This window comes from Elephas maximus, chromosome 7 (assembly GCF_024166365.1).
Source record: "Elephas maximus indicus isolate mEleMax1 chromosome 7, mEleMax1 primary haplotype, whole genome shotgun sequence".
Taxonomy (NCBI): Eukaryota; Metazoa; Chordata; class Mammalia; order Proboscidea; family Elephantidae; genus Elephas; species Elephas maximus.
The window spans coordinates 126,631,260-126,648,617 of record NC_064825.1 but is presented as its reverse complement, the minus strand read 5'-3'; the positions used below and the strand labels follow the sequence as shown (position 1 = coordinate 126,648,617).

Here is a 17,358-nt window from a genome sequence, read left to right as displayed (position 1 = left end):
AACAGTTTTGATGGATTTATGATTCTTGGCAGGCAATTTTTTTCCCTCAATTTTTAAAACATGTCATCCCATTGCCTTCTTGCCTGCATGGTTTCTGCCGAGTAGTCCGAGCTTATTCTTATTGGCTCTCCCTTGTAGGTGACTTTTATTTTATCCCTTGCTGCTCTTATAATTGTCTCTTTATCTTTGCTTTTGGCAAGCTTGATTATAATATGTCTTGGTGACTTTCTTTTAAGATCTACCTTACGTGGAGTTTGATGAGCATCTTGGATAGATATCTTCTCATCTTTCACAATATCAGGGAAGTTTTCTGCCAACAAATCCTCAACAATTTTCTCTGTATTTTCTGTTATCCCTCCCTGTTCTGGTACTCGAATCACTCGTAGGTTATTTCTCTTGATAGAGTCCCACATGATTCTTAAGGTTTCTTCATTTTTTACATTCTTTTATCTGACTTTTGTTCAAATATATTAGTGCCAAGTGATTTATCTTCAAGTTCAGAAATTCTAGCTTCTACTTGCTCAATTCTGTTCCTCTGACTTTCTATTGAGTTATCTAATTCTGTAATTTTATTGTTAATCTTCTGAATTTCTGATTGCTGTCTGTCTATGGATTTTTTCAGCTTATTAAACTTTTCATTATGTTCCCGAAAAATCTGAGTTCTTCAGTTGCTTTATCTGCGTGTGCCTTTGCTTGTTCTGCGTATTGCGTCATTTCCTTCCTGATGTCTTGAAGGGTTCTGTATATTAAACTTTTGTATTCTGCATCTGGTAATTCCAGGAATGCACTTTCATCTAAAAGATCCCTGAATTCTTTGTTTTGAGAGCCTGCTGAGGTGATCATGGCCTGTTTCTTTATGTGACTTGATACTGACTGTTGTCTCTGAGCCATCTATAAGTTATTGTATTAGTTTATGCTTGCTTACTGTGTCGTAGCTGCTTGCTTTGTTTTGTTTTGGTATACTGCTTGGGTTGCTTGAGTGAGCTAGCCTGATTATTTTTGCCTTTGGAACTCTGGTGTCCTCTTCCCTGCTGGCTAGAGCTGTTATCAGGTATATCAGTCTAGGAGTCCATTCAATTTTTTTTGTATGAATTCAGCTCAGGTTTCCAGGTAGCTGATATCAAGTGTGTGGTACAAGCTCTGTCCTATACAGTCTTAAAGGGGCAGGGGTGATTGGCGTACATACCCGTATCTGATTGCAGCAGGGCGTCATGCTCTGAACAAGGCAAGGGGCTGAGAACCAACCCCCAAGTGTCTCTGAGGAAAATGTGTCTCTGTTCCCTAGAGTGTGCTGGTGGGTGGGCTCTGCAGAGGGACCATGGGCACCCAAAGTTTTTGTTGTAAGGACTGGAAGGTACCAGTTATCCCTGTACCCCTGTCGTGGGTGGCTGGGCAACCCAAGTGGAGCCACCAGTACTTAGGTCCCTGTTGTGGATAGGTGAGGACCTTGTTTAACAGGCAAAGCAATGTCAAACGTCAAACACCCACCTCTCCACCACACCGCTGAAATGGTTGGAGTTTGCCAACAAGGGCCTATTCTCCCGAAATAGGCCCACACAGGCCCATGCAGAAGGGAAAGTTGCTCAAGGTTCACGGGTGGTTTATGCCTGGACAGTAGCCGCTTCTGTCCTGAGCTCCCACCCAGTTAATGGAGCTAGCAAATTATCTTTTCCCCCCAGTTGCAAATTTTTTCCTTCCCCAAGGCTGGGAGAATGGCTCTAGGTGCTCGTCAGGGTCTATCTCAGGCCTAGGGATTCAGCAGCTGAAGCCGGCTTGGGGACGGGGCGGGGGGGTGGGGCGCGGTAAAATATACGCAAGTACTTAGCTTTTGCCAAGAGCACCCTTCTCCTCAGGTTCCGGAGGTGTGAGCAGGCTGTGTGGCTGGCTGCTTCTCCCTGAGGAAACTGCAGCTTAATGCTAGGACCAGCCCCGCCGCCACTGCCGCTGCTCTGGGAATGGTGCCTGAGGGCTCCCCGCGATTCAGGTCCGGTAACTCCTCTCTGCTTCTGAACGGTCTCTTCCTCCCCCTGCCCCTCTGTTTGTTGTCTACGCTTGCCTTTGACGCTCAGGGCTCCCAGCTTGTCACAAATATACTTGTTTCATTTGTTTTTTCAGGTCTTTGTTGTAAAGAGGGCTCGAGGGAAACGTCTGTCTATTCGCCATCTTGGCTCCACCTACTTCTCTTTTTGATTGTTGTTTGGTTGATGTATTTTTTCCATCCTTTGAATTTTAGTTTGTGTCTCTAAGTCTAAGGTGTGTCTCTTGTAGGCAGCCTATAGATGGATTTTTTTTTTTTTTTTTAACCATTCTGCCACTCTCTGTCTCTTTATTGGTGCATTTAGTCCATTTACATTCAGCGTACTTATGGGTAGGTATGAGTTTTAGTGCTGTCATTTTGTTGTCTTTTTTTGTGTGTTGTTGACATTTTCTTTTTCCCACTTAAATTTTTGTGCTGAGTAGTTTATCTTATATATTGTCTTTTCCTCTTCTTCATTGTTGTTGATGTTGTTTCTGCTGAGTCTTTATTTTTTTCTTGTATTTTATTTTGATGAGTAGGATTGTTAGTCTCCTTTGTGATTACCTTAATATTTACCCCCATTTTCCTAAGTTCAAACCTATCTTTTATTTCTTTATATCACCTTGTCTTCCTCTCCATATGAAAGATCTATGACTACATTTCTTAGTCCCTCTTTATTGTTTTAATGTTGTCTTCTTTTACATAATGACATTGCTGTTTCCCTGTTTTAAGCATTTTTTATCTTGATTTATTTTTGTGATTTCCTTATCTGGGTTGACATCTGGTTGCTGTGTCCTGTGTTCTAGCCTTGGGTTGATATATTATTGATTTTCTAACCAGAGAACTCCTTTTAGTATTTCTTGTAGTTTTGGTTTGGTTTTTATGAATTTCTTAAACTTCTTTTTATCTGGGGAATATCCTAATTTCACCTTCATATTTGAGAGACAGTTTTGCTGGGTATGATTCTTGGCTGACAATTTTTTTCCTTCAATGCTTTGTATAAGTCATCCCATTACCTTCTTGCTTGCATGGTTTCTTCCAAGTAGTCTGAGATTATTCTCATTGCCTGTCCTTTGTAGGTGACTTCTCGTTAATCCCCAGCCACTCTTAAAGTTCTGTCTTTATCTTTGGTTTTGGCAAGTCTGATTATAGTTTGTCTTGGTGACTTTCTTTTGAGATCTGCCTTATGTGGAGTTCTACAAGCATCTTGGATAGGTATCTTCTCATCTTTCATGATATCAGAGAAGTTTTCTGCCAACAAATCTTCAACCATTCTCTCTGTATTTTCTGTTATCCCTCCCTGTTCTGGTACTCCAGTCACTCGTAGGTTATTTCTCTTGATAGAGTGCCACATGATTCTTAGATAATCTTCATTTTTTTTGATTCTTTTATCTGATTTTCCTTCAAATATATAGGAGCCAAGTGTTTTATCTTCAATCTCACTAATTCTGCCTTCCACTTCCTCAATTCTGCTTCTCTGCCTTTCTGTTGAGTTGTCTAATTCTGTAATTTTATTGTTAATCTTCTGAATTTCTTACTGCTTTCTCTGTATGGATTCTTGCAGCTTATTAAATTTTTCATTATGTTCTTGAATAAGCTTTTTAATTTCTTCAACTGCTTTATTTGTGTGTTCCTTGGTTTGTTCTTCATTTTGCCTGATCTCGTTCCTGATGTCTTGAAGAATTCTGTATATTAATCTTTTGTATTCTGCACTTGGTAATTTCAGGAAGGCACGTTCTTCCAGAAGATCCCTTGATTCTTTGTTTTGAGAGCTTGTTGAAGTGATCATGGTCTGCTTCTATATGTGATTTAATATTGACTGTTGTCTTCAAGCCATCTATACATTATTGTATTAGTTTACTTTATGTTTGCTTACTATATCCTAGATTCTTACTTTGTTTTGTTTTGATATGCCCAAATAGGCTACTTGAATGAGCTAACTTGATTATTTTCTAACATCCTATCACCAGATGGCTAGAGCTGTTATCAGGTATATGAGCCTAGGAGTCCATTCACTTTTCTTGTATGGGTTCAGTTCAGGCATCCAGGTAGTTGGTCATCAAGTGTGTGGCACAGGCTCTGTCATACAGTCTTAGAGGGGCTGGGGTGAATGGTGTAGGTACCAATATCTGGTTGCAGCAGGGGGTCATGCTCTGAACAAGACAGAGTGCTGACAACCATCCTCTGAGTGTCTGTGAGGAAAGCACGTCCCTGTTCCCGAGAGCACACAGGTGCGTGAGTTCTGCAGCTGGACCATGGGCACCCAGTGCTTTTAGTTGTAATGACTGGGAGGTACCAGTTATCCTTGGAATGGCTAGGTGACATGGGTAGAGTCACTGGCCCTTAGGCCCCTGATGTGGGTAGGTGAGGACACTGTTTAATAGGCAAAGTGGTATCAAACATCAAACACCTACCTCTGCACTGCACAGCTGAAACAGTTGCAGTCTGCCAACAAGGGCCTATTCTCCTGAAATACACCCACGCAAGTCCATGCAGGGGAGAAAGGTATTGAAAGTCCATAGACTGTTTATGCCTGGACAGGATCAGCTTCTGTCTGAGCTCTCCAGCTTAGTGGAGCTGACAGATTATCTTTTCCCCCAGTTGTGAATTTATTCTTTCTGCAAGGCAGGGAGAATGGCTCAGAGTGCTCAGCAGGGCCTGCAGTGGCCACTCCAGGGAATGGTGCCTGAGGGTTCCCAGTGATTCAGGTCCGGCAACTCCTCTCTGCTTCTGAACTGTCTCTCCCTTCCCCTGACACTCAGTCTGTTTTTTAACTTTGCCTTTGATGTTCAGGGCTCCTAGCTTGTCATAAATATGATCTTTTCACCTGTTTTTTTGGGTCTTTGTTTTAAGAGGGATCACCGGAAGTGTCTGACTACTCTGCCATCTTTGCCCTGCCTCTTGATTGTTTGACAGGAGTGTCTTTCACAGTCACCTATTCCTCATGGCACTCTTTCAGAAATAGGTCCATAATAGGACTAAAAGAGACTATAATAAAGGCTATATCCCACCAACCCCCACCCCCCCCAAAAAAAGATTGATTACTCCCTCTAGAATCTGAGCAACAAACATACAGGATTGTCTCACTGGGAACTAAAAGAGAATGTAAACATCATTCAAGAGATGGAAAGCTCAAGGACTCAGTTTTTAGAGCTGAAAGAGACAGACCTAGGAGCTCGTCCCAGCTCTGGGGGAGGGAGGCTTTGGGGGCTCCTTATGACTATCATCTAGTAAGAGCAGTCCCTGAACTCCCTGACTGGTGTTGCTGTGAGGAAACAAGGAGAGGGTGGAAGGGAGTGCCTAAACTTGGGAGAAGCTGTGGTTTGCAGCCTTTATGCTGTGGATCTTTCTTAGCTCCCGCTCTAACCATGGTCTTCTTCCTCCCACAGTAGCTTGCACTGTTTTCTGAGGAGGTACAATGAATGAGTTTGTAGGAGTTCCTGTGCTCAAGTATCTTTGGAACTAGTATGTATATGAAATGGGTATAGGAATTGAGGGGTTGGAATGGACTTGATAGGAGGGGAATAAAATTCCTCATGCCCAACATTCCTTTCTATCTGAAACATCACTTATCCAAAAATGCTTGGGAAGCAGCATTAGGCTGCTCTTTGCACAGAAATGACCTCTTTTGGGGTTGGGTGTGGGCACATGGTGTAGGCTGATCTGTAGAAAATGATTTATATTTGGTTAGATGTATGTTAAATTTATGTGTCAACTTGGCTATGCTATGGTATCCAGCTTTTTACTCAAACACTAATCTAGATGTTGCTACAAAAGTATTTACAAGTGATTAACATTTAAATCAGGGTAACATTAAAACAGACTACCTTCCATAAGTGGGTGGTCCTCATCCAGTAGTTGAAGGCCTGAGATTTCTCAAGGGAGAAGAATTCTGCCTCAAGACTATAGACAGTTTCCACTCTGCCACCTGGCTTACAGATTTGGGGATTAGGGCAGGTTTTCGGTTTTTGAACCAGAGGTAGACCATGGAGTGAAAATATTCCTGTTCTACTTTAAGCAGGGCTGCCTCACTCTGGTTTTGAGGCTGATTGAATGGCCCATTGAGCATCTGAGTAGCTCCTAGGCATATATTTGCATGAGTCTGGCTGCAGTCTTGCTCTTGACCCTAGATTTCACAGTTGTGAGTCCCCAGGGGAAAAGAGAGTAAAGAGGAAATACCTGAGATATGTGGTTAAGTGCTATGGCTGCTAACCAAAGTATCGGCAGTTTGAATCCACCAGGTGCTCCTTGGAAACTCTGCGGCAGTTCTACTCTGTCCTGTTAGGGTCGCTATGAGTCAGAATCAACTTGAGCGCTCTGGGTTTGGTTTTTGGTTTTATCTGAGATACACTGCTTCCTGAGTCTTCAGGTAGGTGATTTCTTATTTGGAAACTGTGAGCTGCTTTTGTATTGACATACTTTTGTCAAAATTACTATAACGGCTCAATTGGGATTTTTTTTTTTAAACATTGAATTTTGTGGGGGAAGGGGGTGGGGGGTTGGGAGAGCAGCTCCTGACACCTGGAACCTGGTCTGGGGCTCACAACCGAGTCATGATGTTCTCCTTGTGAACACAGACGATGTCAGAGAGCACCAACATCAGACAAGATTACTCTGAGATCACAATAAAGTGATATAAAACAAGACTATTTCACAATTTTGTCTAAGCACAGACAAAAAACAAGGTCACTGTGCCAGCCACAAAATATCAAACAGCCCCCTTTCTTGGCCAAAATGGGTGACTGCTACTTCTTTACCAACTACAGCTGTATCACTGCACTAGCCTGCCCTCTCTATAGATGAAATTTATTGAGATACCCAGTCATAGAATTACCCCTGCTTTCTGACAGCATTTGACCTAGAGCAAATCCCTACTTCCTTAGTTGTTGTTATTAGGTTTTGTCGAGTGGACAAAATGAGACACTGCCTGGTCCTGCACCATCCTCACAATTCTGTTATGCTTGAGTCCATTGCTGCAGCCACTGCGTCAATCCTTTTTTTAGATGATCCTCTGCTTTACCAAGCATGATGTCCCTCTCCAGGGCCTGGCACCTCTTAATAACACCTCCAAAGTATGTGAGATGAAGTCTCACCATCCCTGTTTCTAAGGAGCATTCTGGCTGTACTTGTTCCAAAACAGATTTGTTCATTCTTTTGACAGTCCATGGTATATTCAATATTCTTCACCAACACCATAATTCAAAGGAGTCAATTCTTTGGTCTTCCTTATTCATTGTCCAACTTTCACATCCTTAGACCCTCCCCTAAATCATTCAACCAAAGCCCAGCTCCTACAATAAGTTCTCCCTAACACCTTCTTACTGAGATACCTGTGACTCCCTATGGTGTGTGTTCTCCCTCACTGCAACTTGTAAGAAATCTAACTTGTTCAACCACAGGTGTGTTCCTGGTGGTCTTTGACTACAGGGTGTTGGTAGGTATAATTTACATCCAATATAATTTACCCTGAAGTGCACAGTTTGGCTAGTGTGTATAATCCTGTAACTATCATCCAAAAAAGTTCCTTTGTGCCCCTTTGTAATCAATCCCCTCACCTCACACCCAGCCCTTGAAAACCACTGATCTGTTTTCTGTCCCCATAGTTTTGTCTTTTCCAGAATGTTATATAAATGTAATCATATAACATGTAGCCTTTTGTGTCTGGCTTCTGTTATAATTAGAAATTTAAGCATGGAAATGGAGTTAAAGGAAACTATTGGGCAAATTGGGCAAATCTGCTGCAAGAGATCTCTTTAAAGTGCTAATAAACAAAGATGTCACCTTTAGGACTAAGGTGTGCCTAACCCAAGCCATGGTGTTTTTAATTGTCTCATATGCATGGGAAAGCCGGACAATGAATAAGGAAGACTGAAGAAGAATTGATGCCTTTGAATTGTAGTCTTGGTGAAAAATATTGAACATAGCATGGACTGCCAAAAGAAAAAAACAAATCTGTCTTAGAAGAAGCACAAACAGAGTGCTTCTTAGAAGCAAGGATGGCAAGACTACGTCTCACATACTTTGGACATGTGATCAGGAGGGATCAGTTCCTGGAGAAGGACATCATGCTTGGTAGACTAAAGGGTCAGTGAAAGAGAGGAAGACCCTCAAAGAGATGGATTGACACAGTGGCTGCAACAATGAGCTCAAGCATAGCAATGATTGTGATGATGGTGAAGACCGGACAGTGTTTCCTTCTGTTGTGCATAGGGTCACTATGAGCCGGAACTGACTCAACCGTACCTATCAACAACAACAACATTTGGAATTACGGCTGACTACCTTCTGTCCACAAAAGGGGCAGAAGTCATTACTGATGCTATGAAATTCTTGAGGCTGGTTTAAGACATCTTCCTGAGGACGAGAGAAAAACACCCTCAAAAATAACCCAATTGGCTAAACAATATAAAAGTCAATTAAATGTGTGTGTCTGTGTCTGTGTCTGTGTGTGTGTGCAGCTAAGAAATCCAAATTGCTTGAGGGAAACTAGGCTAGTTTTCTGTTGAAGGCCATCTTTTTTCCCTCAGGTTTTGATGATAATGGATAAAGCTGCTATAAACATTCACATAGAGGCTTTTGTGCAAACCCACGTTTTCAATTCACTTGAGTAAATACATAGGAGAGGAATTGCTGGGTCATATGGTATTTCAAACCATGGAATTTAATATAGGAATTGAATACGTAGTTGTTGGAAGGCTGAGAGAACAAAGGGGAGTACTGAGGTAACCGTTTATGATTTTATGATTATAAAATACCTGGATTATTCTTATTAACGTCTTTGGCCTTGATCACTATTTTATGTGGTATTTGAAATTCAATACAATAACAAAAAAATTCCAGTTAGATTATTATTGAGGACCTGAATAAAGCTACTCCAAAACTTATTTTAAAAATTAAAGCTTCATGAATACCTAAGTCAACTTAAAAAAAGATGAATAGGAAGGGAAGATGTAACCTCTGAGCTATTAAGATATAACACAAAGACATAGAAATGAGAAAGGTTACATTGGCTCAAAAATGGGACAATGAATCAGAATTGAGAATTCAGAGACAAACCTATGTTTATATTGGTACATTTCATACAAAGGTGGATTTTAAAAAGACCTAAATTTGAAAAATAAAACTTGAAAGTTAATAGAAGAAAATTGATGAGAAACCCCAGTAAAACAACAGTGTTCCCATTCCTATCAGCACATACTACAAAAAATGGACATTTTCACCATGAGGACTGATTCTCTGCATCTTTAAAACCCATTTTGAATGATATTAGATGTTGAGCATGTTTTTTTGTGTGTGTGAATAAATCACCTAGTGACAGATATGAGATGTCATCCAAAACCTTTTCACATACTTTTCCATTAGGATCTGTGAATGCTCTCTAAACACACACACACACACACACACACACACACACACCCCTGGCACTATGTCTGTTATCAAAGAGGAAGAATTTGTTATCATAGAGGAACGAGAGATTGTCCTCAGTTCACTCTCATAAATATCACTGGAGATTCTTCATATATTAAAATGATAATAGGATATTTTGAACAATTTATGCCAAAAAATTAGACAATTTAGAGGAAATGGACAGATTCCTTGAAAAATAAGAACTACCCAAGTTTACTAAAAAAATAGACAACTTAAATGGCCCTACATCTATCAAAGAAATTGAATTTTTAATTAAAAGCTCCAGGTCCAGACGCTTCATTGTCGAATTGTACTAATTATTTAAGGAAGAAATAATACCCATTTTAGACAAACTTTTCCGAGATACTAAAGGATGGCATAATTCCCATTTCACTCTATGAGGCCAGCGTGACTCTTAAATGAAAACCAGAGAAAATATTTTAAGAAAACAACAGAATAATACACCACATGAACTTATATGCAAAAATGCTTACGAAAATAATTTGATTTCATCAGCTCAAATAACAAATACATAAAAAAGAAAGTACTGTATCATGACCAAATGAGGTTTACCCCAGGAATGCAAGGTTGGTTTAACATTCAAAAATTAATCAATGTCATTTACCACATTCACAGGTTAAGAAAGTGAAACCATATGATATCTCCATAGATGCATAGAATGCATTTGGAAAAAAAATCTAATATCTATTTATGAAGAAAAGTTTCAGAAAACGAGGAGTCCAAGGAAATTTGCCCTGATAAAGGACATCTATGAAAAACAAACAGAAAACAAAAAGCCAGCTACTTTGAAACTTAATAACTAACATGCAAGTTAATGTTCTGATCTGTTACTGGCAAACGTGAGGGAGGAAGATAAGCCTACTTGTGGGGTCAAATGTGCAATATATCCGTGAAACAGAGGAGCATTTTCCAGAGCTGATCATCACCAGTAACTTTTAAAAGGCTGACAAAATCTGACAGTATTTTGAGGAGGAAACAATGGAGGGCGTGACCAGAGTCACATTCTGGAATGTTGAGGCAGGAGAGGAGCAACTGAGGAGAAAGGCATAGGCTCCAAGATGCAGAATCCACCTGACAACGTTTAATCTGAAGATGGGCCTTAGAATCTGAAGTTGAGAGACAGAGGTGGCTTCAGCTGGACCAGCTATGACCAGAGTCCCCTCCAGTTCTCTACACCCAGGACCACAGACTCACTGACTCTGAGAGATGAAGAGGATGGAGGCCTCACTATTAAAGGAGAGGTGACTGAGGCAAGGGGACGGGGGGAACAGTACGTGAAAGAGGCGAGGTCTTCACCTCACTTTTTCTTCCTTTTCCATTTTGAACCTTACCTCAATACTGGAGGGATATTAGTCAGTAATTATTATACCCTTTTATTGTTGTTATTGGTGCTGCCGAGTTGCTTTTCGACTCATAGCAACACTATGTGACAGAGTAGAACTGCCTCATAGGGTTTTCTTAGCTGTTGTATGTACAGGAGCAGATCACCAGGTCTTTTTCGCATGGAGCTGCTGGGTGGGTTTAAACTGCCAACCTTTCAGTTACCAGCCAAGCACTTAACTGTTACTCCACCAGGGCTCCCTTACAGCCTTTTAAAAATGAAAAAAGGGAACATTTGTAGGAAGTTTAAGGGTCAATGTCACTTGGAAACAGGATGGGTGGTGCCAAGCCTGAGGCTAAAGCCAAGTGAGCAAAGGACTTTGGACCATTTTCTGTGGGTCTGTGTCTGGGTGAGGGGATGTGGTGCAGGAGATGGTCTGGGGGAGGGGCAGTTCCCTTCCTGTGTTCCCCAGGTATGTGCTCTCTCTATGGGGTCTATGCCCGCCTCAGTATGGCTGCTGCACTCTCTACAAGTCTCCAGTGAGTCGATCTTCCCCATTTCTCCTACCAGATTCTCCAGGTATCCAGTCTGATTGTTTGAGAACTGGTTCTGTTCTCCTTGTAGCTCTATGTTGTTGTTGTTAGGTGCCATCAAGTTGGTTCCCACTCATAGTAACCCTAGGTACAACAGAACAAAACACTGCCTGGTCCTTCGATACACTCACAATCATTGCTAGACTAGGGTCCATCATTGCATCCACAGTGTCAGCTGTCTCATTGAAGGTCTTCTTCACTTTCATTGAACTTCTATCTACCCCAAGCGTCCATGATGTCCTCCAGGGACTGGTCCCTCCTGATAACATGTCCAAACTACGTGACATGAAGTCTCGCCATCCCAGCTTCTAAGGAACATTCTGGCTGTACTTCTTCCAAGCTATTTAATGAGCCTATATTTTTACAGTGAACTAGTAAATAGAAGAAAGCAAGAGGTCATTGAAAAGACAGGAAAGAAAGAAAAGACCAAGATGGATGTCAGAGGAGACTCTGAAACTTTCTCTTGAGAGTCGAGCAGCGGAAGCAAAAGGATGAATTGATGAAGTAAGAGAACTGAACAGAAGATTTCAAAGGGCCTCTCGAGAAAACAAAGTATTATAATGACATGTGCAAAGAGCTGGAGATGGAAAACCAAAAGGGAAGAACACGTTCGGCATTTCTCCAGCTGAAAGAACTGAAGAAAAAATTCAAGCCTCAAGTTGCAATACTGAAGGATTCTATGGGGAAAATATTAAACAACACAGGACAAGTTGCAATACTGAAGGATTCTATGGGGAAAATATTAAACAACACAGGACAAGTTGCAATACTGAAGGATTCTATGGGGAAAATATTAAACAACACAGGAAGCATGAAAAGAAGACAGAAAGAATACACAGGGTCATTATACCAAAAAGAATTAGTTGATGTTCAACCATTTTAAGAGGTGGCATATGATCAGGAACTGATGGTACTGAAGGAAGAAGTCCAAGCTGCTCTGAAGGCATTGGCAAAAAACAAGGCTCCAGGAATTGATGGAATATCAATTGAGATGTTTCAACAAACAGATGCAGCGCTGGAGGTGCTCACTTGCCTATGCCAAGAAATATGGAAGACAGCTTCCTGGCCAACTGATTGGAAGAGATCCATATTTATGCCTATTCCCAAGGAAGGTGATTCAACCAAACGTGGAAATTATTGAACAATATCATTAATATCACACGCAAGCAAAATTTTGCTGAAGATCATTCAAAAATGGCTGCAGCAGTATATCAACAGGGAACTGCCAGAAATTCAGGCTGCTTTCAGAAGAGGACGTGGAACCAGGGATATTATTGTTGATGTCAGATGGATCCTGGCTAAAAGCAGAGAATACCAGAAGGAAGTTTACCTGTGTTTTTTTTTTTTAATAATTTTTATTGTACTTTAAGTGAAAGTTTACAAATCAAGTCAGTCTGTCACATATAAGCTTATATACACCTTACTCCACACTCCCACTTACTCTCACCCTAATGAGTCAGCCCGCTCCCTCCTTCCAGTCTCTTCTTTCGTGACGATTTTGCCAGTTTCTAACCCTCTCTACCCTCCCATCTCCCCTCCAAACAGGAGATGCCAACACAGTCTCAAGTGTCCACCTGATACAAGTAGCTCACTCTTCATCAGCATCTCTCTCCAACCCATTGTCCAGTCCCTTCCATGTCTGATGAGTTGTCTTCAGGAATGGTTCCTGTCCTGGGCCAACAGAAGGTTTGGGGACCATGACTGCCGGGATTCTTCTAGTCTCAGTCAGACCATTAAGTCTGGTCTTTTTATGAGAATTTGGGGTCTGCATCCCACTGTTCTCCTGCTCCCTCAGGGGTTCTCTGTTGTGCTCCCTGTCAGGGCAGTCATCACTTGTGGCCAGGCACCATCTAGTTCTTCTGGTCTCAGGATGATGTAAGTCTCTAGTTCATGTGGCCCTTTCTGTCTCTTGGGCTCATAGTTATCGTGTGACTTTGGTGTTCTTCATTGTCCTTTGATCCAGGCGGGTTGAGACCAATTGATGCATCTTAGATGGCTGCTTGTTAGCATTTAAGACCCCAGACACCACACTTCAAAGTGGGATGCAGAATGTTTTCATAATAGAATTATTTTGCCAATTGACTTAGAAGTCCCCTTAAGCCATAGTCCCCAAACCCCCGCCCTTGCTCTGCTGACCTTTGAAGCATTCAGTTTATCCCGGAAACTTCTTTGCTTTTGGTCCAGTCCAGTCGAGCTGACCTTCCGTGTATTGAGTATTGTCCTTCCCTTCACCTAAAGTAGTTCTTATCTACTAACTAATTAGTAAATAACCCTCTCCCACCCTCCCCTTCCCCCCTCGTAACCACAAAAGTATGTGTTCTTCTCAGTTTATACTATGTCTCAAGATCTTATAATAGTGGTCTTATACAATATTTGTCCTTTTGCCTCTGACTAATTTCACTCAGCATAATGCCTTCCAGGTTCCTCCATGTTATGAAATGTTTCACAGATTCATCACTGTTCTTTATCAATGAGTACTATTCCATTGTGTGAATATACCATAATTTATTTAACCATTCATCCGTTGATGGATACCTTGGTTGCTTCCATCTTTTTGCTATTGTAAACAGAGCTACAATAAACATATATCTGTTCGTGTAAAGGCTCTTATTGCTCTAGCGTATATTCTGAGGAGTGGGATTTCTGGGTTGCATGGTACTTCTATTTCTAACTTTTTAAGAAAACGCCAGATAGATTTCCAAAGTGGTTGTACCATTTTACATTCCCACCAGCAGTGTATAAGAGTTCCAATCTCTCCGCCGCCTCTCCAACATTTATTATTTTGTGTTTTTTGGATTAATGCCAGCCTTGTTGGAGTGAGATGGAATCTCATCGTAGTTTTAATTTGCATTTCTCTAATGGCTAATGATCAAGAGCATTTTCTCATGTATCTGTTAGCTGCCTGAATATCTTCTTTAGTGAAGTGTGTGTTCATATCCTTTGCCCACTTCTTGATTGGGTTGTTTGTCTTTTTGTGGTTGAGTTTTAACAGAATCATATAGATTTTAGAGATCAGGCGGTGGTTGGAGATGTCATAGCTGAAAATTCTTTCCCAATCTGTAGGTGGTCTTTTTACCCTTTTGGTGAAGTCTTTAGATGAGCATAGGTGTTTGATTCTTAGGAGCTCCCAGTTATCTGGTTTCTCTTCATCATTTTTGTTAATGTTTTGTATTCTGTTTATGCCTTGTATTAGGGCTCCTAGGGTTGTCCCTATTTTTTCTTCCACGATCTTTATCGTTTTAGTCTTTATGTTTAGGTCTTTGATCCACTTGGAGTTAGTTTTTGTGCATGGTGTGAGGTATGGGTCCTGTTTCATTTTTTTGCAAATGGATATCCAGTTATGCCAGCACCATTTGTTAAAAAGACTATCTTTTCCCCAATTAACTGACACTGGTCCTTTGTCAAATATCAGCTGCTCATATGTGAATGGATTTATATCTGGGTTCTCGATTCTGTTCCTTTGGTCTATGTGCCTGTTGTTGTACCAGTACTAGGCTGTTTTGACTACTGTGGCTGTATAATAGGTTCTAAAATCAGGTAGAGTGAGGCCTGCCACTTTCTTCTTCTTTTTCAGTAATGCTTTTCTTATCCAGGGCTTCTTTCCCTTCCATACGAAGTTGGTGATTTGTTTCTCCATCACAATAAAAAATGTCATTGGAATTTGGATCGGAAGTACATTGTATGTATAGATGGCTTCTGGTAGAATAGACATTTTTACTATGTTAAGTCTTCCTATCCATGAGCAAGGTATGTTTTTCCGCTTATGTAGGTCCCTTTTAGTTTCTTGCACTAGTACTTTGTAGTTTTCTTTGTACATGTCTTTTACATCTTTGGTGAGATTTATTCCTAAGTATTTTATCTTCTTGGGGGCTACTGTGAATGGTATTGATTTGGTGATTTCCTCTTCGGTGTTCTTTTTGTTGATGTGGAGGAATCCAAGTGATTTTCGTATGTTTATTTTACAACATGAAACTCTGCCAAACTCTTCTATTAGTTTCAGTAGTTTTCTGGAGGATTCCTTAGGGTTTTCTGTGTATAAGATCATGTCATCTGCAAATAGAGATAATTTTACTTCCTCCTTGCCAATCTGGATGCCCTTTATTTCTTTGTCTAGCCTAATTGCTCTGGCTAGGACCTCTAGCCCAATGTTGAATAAGAGCGGTGATAAAGGGCATCTTTGTCTGGTTCCCGTTCTCAAGGGAAGTGCTTTCGGGCTCTCTCCATTTAGGGTGATGCTGGCTGTTGGCTTTGTATAGATGCCCTTTATTATGTTGAGGAATTTTCCTTCAATTCCCATTTTGCTGAGAGTTTTTCTCATGAATGGGTGTTGGACTTTGTCAAATGCCTTTTCTGCATCACTTGGTAAGATCATGTGGTTTTTGTCTTTTGTTTTATTTATATGGTGGATTACGTTAATGGTTTTTCTAATATTAAACCAGCCTTGCATACTTGGTATAAATCCCACTTGGTCGTGGTGGATTATTTTTTTGATATGTTGTTGAATTCTATTGACTAGAATTTTGCTGAGGATTTTTGCATCTATGTTCATGAGGGATATAGGTCTGTAATTTTCTTTTTTTTTTTTTTTACCTGTGTTTTATTGACTGTATGCAAAGGCATTCGGCTGTGTGGATCATAACAAATTACGGATAACATTGGGAAGAACGGTAATTTCAGAACACTTATTTATGCGCATGAGGAAACTTTACATAGATCAAGAGGCAGTTGTTCGGACAGAAGAAGGGGATATCTATTGGTTTAAAGTCAGGAAAGGTGTGCGTCAGGGGTGTATTCTTTCACCATACCTATTCACTCTGTATGCTGAGCAAATAATCCGAGAAGCTGGACTATATGAAGAAGAATGGGGCATCAGGATTGGAGAAAGACTCCTTAACAACCTGCGTTATGCAGATGACACAACCTTGCTTGCTGAAAGTGAAGAGGACTTGAAGCACTTACTGATGCAGATCAAAGACCACAGCCTTCACTGTGGATTACACCTCAACATAAAGAAAACAAAAATCCTCACAACTGGACCAATGAGCAACATCATGATAAATGGAGAAAAGATAGATGTTGTCAAGGATTTTGTTTTACTTGGATCCACAATCAACAGGCATGGAAGCAGCAGTCAGGAAATAAAAAGATGCATTGCATTGGGCAAATCTGCTGCAAAGGACCTCTTTAAAGTGTTGAAGAGTAAAGATGTCACCTTGAAGGCTAAGGTGCGCCTGACCCAAGTCATGGTATTTTCAATCACATCATATGCATGTGAAAGCTGGACGATGAATAAGGAAGACCAAAGAAGAATTGATGCCTTTGAATTGCAGTGTTGGCGAAGAATATTGAAAATACCATGGACTGCCAAAAGAATGAACAAATCTGTCTTAGAAGAAGTACAACCAGAATGCTCCTTAGAAGTAAGGATGGCGGGACTGCATCTTACATACTTTGGACATGTTGTCAGGAGAGATGAGTCCCCGGAGAAGGACATCATGCTTGGCAGAGTACAGAGTCGGCAGAAAAGAGGAAGACCGTCAACGAGGTGGATGGACACAGTGGCTGCAACAACGGGCTCAAGCATAACAACGATTGTAAGGATGGCTCAGGACCAGGCGGTGTTTCGTTCTGTTGTGCATAGGGTCGCTATGAGTCGGAACTGACTTGACGTCACCGAACAACAACAACAATAAGGAAATAGGTGAGTGTGTTAGACATATTGGTGCCTAAATAGTAACCATATGTCTCCCTACCACCTACACTCACCTTTTCCCAGACTAACAGAGCCCTGATGTTTGTGCAAAAAAGAGTACCCTTTTCCCTCTCCCCACCTCCCCCACTGATCCAGGTGAAGTACCATGAGTGTAGTCCAAGCCTATCAGATTAGCCCTTTTTCCTTTCCGCACCATTCGTTTAAGGGTGGAAATCTGACTCAGGTCAGTGAAGCTTGGGAGCAAGTCAGTTGGGAGGTTATGGGAGAAATTTCCCTCTCTGAGAAA

At 41.0% G+C, this 17,358-nt stretch overlaps 1 protein-coding gene across 6 annotated transcripts in view; it reads left to right on the top strand.

The window, feature by feature from the left end:
* Positions 1 to 17,358, top strand: part of LOC126080971 (phospholipase A and acyltransferase 4-like) — a 94,132-nt gene that overhangs the window by 54,488 nt on the left and 22,286 nt on the right. The gene's annotated exons all lie outside the window — the stretch shown is intronic.